This window comes from Tupaia chinensis, unplaced genomic scaffold (assembly GCF_000334495.1).
Source record: "Tupaia chinensis unplaced genomic scaffold, TupChi_1.0 Scaffold000104_1, whole genome shotgun sequence".
NCBI classification, from domain to species: Eukaryota; Metazoa; Chordata; class Mammalia; order Scandentia; family Tupaiidae; genus Tupaia; species Tupaia belangeri.
The window spans coordinates 3,231,522-3,239,847 of record NW_006159568.1 but is presented as its reverse complement, the minus strand read 5'-3'; the positions used below and the strand labels follow the sequence as shown (position 1 = coordinate 3,239,847).

At 42.4% G+C, this 8,326-nt stretch overlaps 1 long non-coding RNA gene across 1 annotated transcript in view; it reads right to left on the bottom strand.

Annotated features, from left to right (window-relative positions):
- Positions 1 to 600: 600 nt before the first annotated feature.
- Positions 601 to 8,326, bottom strand: part of LOC102480349 (uncharacterized) — a 7,857-nt gene continuing 131 nt past the window's right edge. Inside the window, exons 2-3 of the long non-coding RNA XR_333869.1 lie at positions 1,838 to 1,943; positions 601 to 637 (exon numbers count right to left, since the gene is read on the bottom strand). This is a non-coding gene — a long non-coding RNA (uncharacterized LOC102480349). The remainder of the gene's footprint in view (positions 638 to 1,837; positions 1,944 to 8,326) is intronic.

The window sequence follows — 8,326 nt, the reverse complement described above, 5'->3', positions numbered from 1 at the left end:
GACAGGGACCAAGGTGAGAATCACGGAGGGAAGAGGAAGGTCATTCTGATGGCCCCAATTTCCAATACAGCCAAATTACTGAAGGTGGTCCAGGCTTGTGCAGGGGATGCAGGAGGAAATAAGTGGGACTAGGAGGTACTTAGGAAAACGTATTAATAACAACTGCCTGGTGCGAGCGGAGAAGGAGGGTAGGTGGAAACAGAGAGCTGAGGTTTACTGCTTAAGAAATTGAATGATGGCAATGACCCTCACTCCAGGCATGGTGCCACCAATCACTGGATCCAAGATCTCCTGGAATCCTCTTCACATCCAGCAGATCAGGGATGCTGCCCTGATTACTATTCGGAGAAAAGGAAGTCCAGAAACGGTATCTAACCATCTTATCCAAGGCCAAACTCTGCCTATGATCATCCTTTTCACTCGTATTTATTTACAGCGCCTGGAATGCCTCCCTTAGCTCTTCATGCAGTTCTAGTGAGTAGCCTCTGAGTGTGGAGGGCCGCAGTGGCAGAAGGTCAGAGCAGGTTCTGCCCTCAGGGAGCTGATCTTCCAGTCGGGAGGCAAAGAAGACCAGCAGTTCTCAATGCTGTCGAAATACAGCTCCTTATGACTCAAGGTTTCTGAGTTCTTTATCATCCTGAAATTAAATTTGAAACTGATATATTTCAAGAATCCACATACTTTAAAAAATTAATATAGCATTTTAACTCTAATGTAATGGGAAAAAGACAGGAAAGTCATTTTAATAAAATAACATATTCTTAATATTCCAGTGTTTGGTCATAGCCATATCATGAAGCATAACAAAGCACTTGGCACTTACACTTACTTATAATAAATGTTTGAATTAAAAAAAAAGATAATAGCCAACAGAATGTTAATGATGTTTTCTCTTTATCTTTGACATTTTGAAAGAATGGCTTAAAAAAGTACATTGCAGGGACCAGCAGGTGGCGTGGTGGTTAAAGCACTAGACTCCTACATGGCCAACCATGATCTGAATCCTAGACCTGGTGACTTTGAAAATCATGCTAGGCATGTGTGTGTGTGTACATGTCCAAAATTCCAAGAGGAAAAGGGAGAAGAGGGATTGCTGTGTGGCCATTCCCCCTTGGGAGTGATTTCTCACTTTTCCTCTCTCTGTATCTTTCTCTCTCTCCTCTCCAGTGAGTGCACACCCCCATGACTAATACCTAAAATAAAGTATACTATTGGCCATCTGGTGGTGTGTCCAGCTGTTGGTGTGGTGGTTAAGGCAGCTGGATCTCACATGGCCAACTGTGCAGTTCAAATCCTGGACCAGTAGCTTGAAAAATACACTGAACTTGTGTGAATGTGTGACCAAAATCCTGAAAGGAGGAGAAGGAATTGCAGTGTGATTGTCCCCATGTGGGGTGCTTTCTTACAACCCCCAACACTCCCCTCCATCTCTTTCTGGCAAGCACATGCACCTTCTGACCAAAAAAAAAAAAAAAAAAGTGTATTGTTAAGTATATTTAGAATTGCTTTAAAGATCCAGCCACAAATACAGATTGATTGAAAAGTACCATCAGTGACTCAAATACAGGAGAAATGTTGTTGTTGATGATGTCATTTTCTGACATGATAAAACTCCAAGTTGAAGCACGTGAAGTTCTCTCTCAAATAAAAAACAAAACCTAAAAAACTCTGCATGTTGGTTGCATTCCTGGAAAAGTCGGTATGAATTAAATCGAGCATACTATCCTTTGTGTTCACATGTGAGATTGAGTCTGTATAGATGATTACAGATATTTCTTAACCTACATGGATGACTTGTTAAAATGGATATGTTGTAGGGATATGAGACATTCCATACCTTGCAGGTATCTGGTATCCCTGCTTACTTCTGCCTTCTGATATCATGGTGACAACTCAAATACCATCTCGGCTTTGGTTCTCTCCCACTGAGAGCCACTGAATTACTATATAAAAGACAAATAAAGGAGAAAATAGTAAGTAGCAATGTTCAGACTAAAACTGGGTGATGGGCTTGAACGAGAATGAGGAGATACTCTGGACTGGGAGGTCAGAGTTTCTGGTTTGGGTGAAATGGTTCCTCTAGACCCAGATGCTCCTGGGGAGGAAGAGGCACAAGCATTCTTTGAAGGATTAATTTCTCCATGAGAAAACACAGAGACAAAAAGTAGGATCAGAAAGTTGACTGGGCCGAAGGTCCCAAGGACAAGCATTAGGTATTGCTCTTCTTGTTACCCGGTAACCTTGGGCAAGTCATTTTTTTTTTTTTTTTTTCTGTGAGCTTCAGTGTTCTCATCTGTCAAATGGAGAGGATGATCATTGCATGGCTGTGGCCGCAAGTTAAGGAGAAGATCCATAGAGATGGAGCAAGTGCTTCAGTCACCAAAAATCCTAAAATGACTTATTTGTCATGGGAAAAATTAGAAGCAACTCAAATTCACCCTAAAAGGAGAGATTAGTTTTAAAAAAGCATGGCACAACCATTCAGTAGAATATTAGGCAATCATTAAGATGATGTGAAATCATAGTTAATTCTATAAAAAAATGTTCAAGGAGGGTTGAATCCAAAAAGCAAATTGCAACATAATATGGAGAATGTGATCCTATGGTTGTAATTAAAAGAGGAAAAGCAAGCAAGCAAATAAACAAAACCAACCATCAGAAAAAAATAAGACGGATGTATACCAAAATAATAACAAATTAGCCCTGTGAATTAGAGGTGACTGTAATTTTCTTTTTGCTCCTCTATAAAAGGAACTGCATCATTTTTATAGAAAGATAAACAAGTCACAAACATTTAAGATGCTTATATCGGAACTAACAGTTGGCTTAACGGCTATGTCGCTGGACTCCCACGTAGTTGACTGTGGTTCGAGTACCGGACTGTGTGGCTTAAACTCATGCGGGGTGTGTGTGTGTGCGTGTCCAAGATCCAGAGAATGGAGGAGAAGGGCTTGTGGCGTGGCCATCACCCCAGGGAGTGATTTCTCGTTTTCTATCTCTCTGTCCATCTCTGTCTTTCTGGCGAGCGAATGTGCCCTATAGCAAAAACCTCTCAAAAAAAAAAAAAAGAAAGAAAGAAAAGAAAAAGAAAAAGCTTGTCATAAGACCAGACCTCTGCTAACACCATTGATACTGTGTCTGGGTGGTTGGCCAGTTTAGCTATGAAAGCTCATATTCTTTCTTACAATTTCCCATGTGCAAAGATATACAGTGTGGACACTCACCGTCCAGGTAAAGCTTTGTCCTTCTGAGGAGCAACTAACTGATTCTCTTTCCATGTTACATTCTGTGCCCTCAGAACTTATAGGGTGGTGCCATGTTCTTACTGGCAGTGCTTATGAATCCAGTAGCAAGTTCTGGATTTGATAGTATTATTTTAGTGTATATGTTTTCAAGTTTGTTTATTTCTTCCATGATAGAGAGAAAGAGAACTCCCACAGGATCCACCCCCAGCTTCAGCTAGCCTTGGCCACGGGCACGCTCATGCTCTGTGTGTTCAGGGAAGTGATGTCAGTCAGCCTTGCAGAACATCGTGCCACCATCTGGCCCAAGGAGATTAACTATTGGCCAAGTTTTGATTGTTCTATAAACGTGGTTGGAAAATGCCTAGAGCTTCAGCGTCTTCATGCCTGCATGTGGATAAGTGCCCACTTCACAGCCTGGCTGGGAGAATTAGGAGGACAGCCGAAGAGAAGGCTCCAGAGCACTGTGTGAAGAGGAAGCACACGGTGGGCATGGCTTTCTTCCACTGACTTGGGTCTGGGTAGGGGTTACAAACATTGCCACCAGCCTCTCTCTGCCTAGACTGGAACCCCCAGTCTGCTGTTGGGGAGATTGTAATGAAGTTCACTGTGGATGCTTAAAGGCAGTCCTTGCTAAGCTACAACCCAGGAGGGAGGGTCTTGAATTTAGCCACAGATTCCGTTCACCCACTTCCTCTCAGAAAAGAGAGATTTACCATCTACTCAAGTCCTTACTAAATCTCCCATGGTACGGGGCTTGTTCTTAATCACTTAATTTTGACCAATAAAACATTATTGGGGAATGGCAGATGAGTCTAAAATAACTTCAATCCATGCAATGTTTCAAATGCTTACAAAGGTCACTTGCTAGAGCAAAGATGGAGACAAAAACACTAAGTGCAGATTTAGTCATTTTTCCTTATCCTTGCAAGTGTTGGCTGTTGTAAACAAGCCTTTTAAAGATCCCTTTAAAAAACAATACGCTAAGTGGTTAGTTTGCAGAGCTCATGAATAGAGAATGGGTACTTGGGGCTAGGAGTGTAATTTCCAGTGACAGCATCAGCCACAGATACAAACGTCTTGGATCTTAAATGACTTGGATGGGAGTGAGGATGGTACACTCTGGAAAGCTGCTCGAGGCTTGAGAAGCAGCTCTAGTGAAGACAGAGATGCCAGTCAGTGTCAGAGATGCGCGTGAAGACTGAACGCCGTTGGCTCATGGATTACACGTGAACATGGAAAAACATGATGTTTCTATACATACTTGTAATTACGTAAGATTCTATTATAATAATATGTTAATTTAACATATCAGTTTATAATTACTATTGGGTCATCGGAAAAGCCATACTGTATTTTTCTGCTTTTCTGTGCAAAAAAAGCATCATGACTTTCTGGATGACCCAATAGATCAGTATATGTAGTATATTTATATAAGTCATATATATATAAAAAACTAAATTTTTACATTACTTAAATATGATAAGTAGCCTTTGATGATCTTATCTGTATTCCTTAAAGTTTATACTTGCGAGTTGGTCAAAAGCTTTGGTTTGGACTTTTCCATTGGCAAAAGGCAGATTTTTCTATACTTGGGTTTTCACAAGAGTAGATGTGTTTGCTGTAGACCCCTAACACCTCAGGTATGGTGTCAGATGGAGAGCTGGGAGTCTGGGTAGAGGGGAGACCAGGTCCCAAACTGTGACCTGAGTCCCCTTGGGTCTGTGTGGGAAGAGCCGGTCTGATGCGGAGACTGCTGGGGGACAAAGGGAGTGAATACTTGCACAAGGTCATACAGAGCAAACGCACGTTCTTTGGCCAGAAAACGAACGACAGCAGCCAGCCAGGCAAATGTGGTCTGCCAGCTGAAGACCATCCTCCCACATCGCTTAGTCCGTACCCCTGAGCCCGAGCACAGCCTGAGGAGAAGCAAAGAATCAATGCTTCTGGGAGGAAACGTGCGCCATTCTGGGCAGAATGCGCTATCCTGGAACAGGCCGCTGTCTCAGATGGGGCTGACGACGTCAGTGTGGCTAATCACCACTTTGTGCTGAATGCTCCCTAAAATAACTTGGAAAAAAAATCTATCTCCCTTCTTGAACATATTAAAGTTGACACCTAGGGACAGGTAGTATAGTGGTTAAGGCACTGGACTCCCACGGGGTCGAACATGGTTCGAGTCCTCGACTCAGCAGCTTGAAACTCGTGCCAGACACATGTGCATGTGTGCCCAAAATCCCAAGAAGAGAATGAAGGAAAAGAGATTGTGAGTGGCCATCACCCCTGGGGGGCGATTTCTTGATTTCTGTCTCTCTGGTGATCGCACACACCCTATGGCAAAAAAATCTCTCAAATCAATAAGTAAATAAATTAAGTTGACATCTAAAATGTCTTATAACAATTTAAAAGAATTAAAAAAGAACTTAATACCTGGTATATTATAAATACAGGTAGTATATGATAAAACTCTTACATTGCTGTTTAAATATATCCAATAGAATTACAAACATCATAGCAATTTGACACCTACCACCATTCTTTTAAAAAAATACACGAATGAGCTCTTATTTAACAGTAGGAAATTGTATTTCCATTCCACTTCCCCCACAGAATTTTATCCTAATCTAATGTATTTTTATGCTTGAAAGTCTTTTATTGATTTTTCTATCATACTTCTCTACACCAAAAAGATGTATATAAATTGAATTTTTTCTTTTTTATTTCTTGTGACTGCAAGCCTCTAAGTATTATAAAAATTCTTCTGGATTGAGCTATCACTTCACCTATTACTCATACAAACTTGATAAAAATGACACAAATGTACTGCCAATTTGAATAAATAATTACTAAGCAGTTAACTTGTGTTGAAAATGTTCCTCTTAATGAGATGGATGGGAGCGGGACCACCTCCTACAGCCACCCAGGCTGTGCGGTACGAAACTCCAGGGAGAGACACGTACATAGATGATGACGCAAATGGACCCCTGGAGTTTTGCAGTGGACAACCTACACAATTGTTTGTGATGATCCTGATTTGAGGAGTGGTGGTTATAGTGTCGTAATTCAAGGTGACATTGAGAACATAATTTGTTGAATTGTCCTTTGCTTTGATCCTAGAAATTTTGACTTAACTGGACAATACACAATAATAAAATGCAGAATGAAAAATATGTATGAATCTCTTACAATAGAAGAAGGGGAATTACACAAGGGAAATGGGAATGGAAAACTGGACTGATGCTTTCCCCACAGGGGGATCTGCTTTAGGAGAGAATTCATTCGCAAGTTGAGAGCCAGGAAATGGTTCCATTGAAGTTCCCATTGACGTGTTGGGTAGGCCCTAGAATGTATACCCCAGGGAGTTGCAAACTCTGGGCAGCTAGCTCCACATCCAAGTGACAGTGCTGGTGGAGCTGTTCCTGGTGCTCACCAGACCACCACTGTTAGCCAAGTCCTCTGCCCCTTGGTCTTGGCAGGCCCTCTCAGCCAGGATGCAAAGTCCAGTGCCCAACCCTGACCGTGAGCCCACTCGATGCCTCATCCCAGACCAACAGTGTGAAAGTGCCCACTTGTTTAGAACTGAAAACGCCAGCAACATTCTCAGCATTTTACTAGCCTCCTTTAATCCTCCCTCGAACAACATTCTACAGATGAGAAAACGGAGGCCATTAGATATTAAGTAACTTGCCCAAAGTCACACAAGGGCATGTGAGAAGGAAGCTTCCAGTCCTAACTTTGAAGCCTGAGCACTTTTCTATCCAACTGTGACTCTTTAAAACAGGAAAGGAGGGGCTGGCAGGTAGCCTTATGGTTAAGGTGCTGGACTCCCACGTGGCTGACAGTGGTTCGAGTCCTGGACCTGGCAGCTTGCTGTCTCACTTTCCTTTACTCTCTCTCTCTCTGATCAAATTTAAAAATAACAATGAATAAAATAGAATAAATTAATTCTTAAAAAAAAAAAAGGAAAGGAGAATAATAATAGTGCATTTACAGGGCTCCAGTGAGCCAGGTGCTTTGCAGATTGCCAACTTTAAATCCCACCACAATCCTGCAAAGTAAATACTATTATCTATTTGTTACAAATGAGGAAAATGAAGCCCAAGGCGGTGAGCAACGGAGCTGGAGTTGGACCCCGGGTTTATCCAACACCAAATATGGGCCTCTCTCCCCTTTTTTAGTTCAACCCTTGGCCAAACCCACAACTGGACACAGTCCAGTGCCTTGTGCAGAAAGTCCCTCAGTATGAACTACCTCGGGTGTGCCTAGGGAGACTAGGGACATAAAAACCGTAAAACCACTGTTGGAAACTCTGGCCTCTGAGTCCATTTGGCTCAGTGCCTTATTTCTCACAATTATTTCATTTAATTTAATTCTAAGAATGCTTCTGGGCCCTGGCCACATGCCAGGTATCCAGCCAGGTGCTACTGAAGGCATTGGAGATGAAGAAAATGTAATTCTTGACCTCCATTGCTTCCACTTGACAAGCAGCCATATCACAGTTTTCAGAAAGGCGGTGGTCAACATAGAGCCATGGGAGTTAGAGAAGGCAGGGCTTGATTGTGAAGGGCATGAGGGTGGGGTGAACATGGGAGAATTTGAGCTAGGAAGTCATTGTGTTTGGTTGATTGAGTCAAAACAGGCAGATTAAGCCAAAGGATCTAGAGAACAGTGTCAGGGTGGAGAGTGGTGCCTGAGCCTGTGAGATGTGCTGACTGGGCAAGCCATGGGTCATGCCTGTGCAGAGCGCTAAGCATAACAGTTTATTGTATTATTATTAAGTTGTTCATGGTGCATGCATTGCCAGAGAGAGACGGAGAGACACAGAAAGACAGAGAGAGGGAGAAAGCACCCCCAATGGGCATAGACATACCATAATCTCTTCTCCACATCTCTATGCTATCAGGATACAGGGTGTGAACGCACACACACCCTGCCTGTTTTTCAAGCCGTGAAAAATCCCACCCAGCCTGTGGAATTTGAACTGTAGTAGGCCATGTGGGATTTAGCTCCCTTAACCACTAGGCTATGGGGCCAGTCCATGGTATTATTTTGTGAAAATAACTCTAGCTAAATACACTTTGACT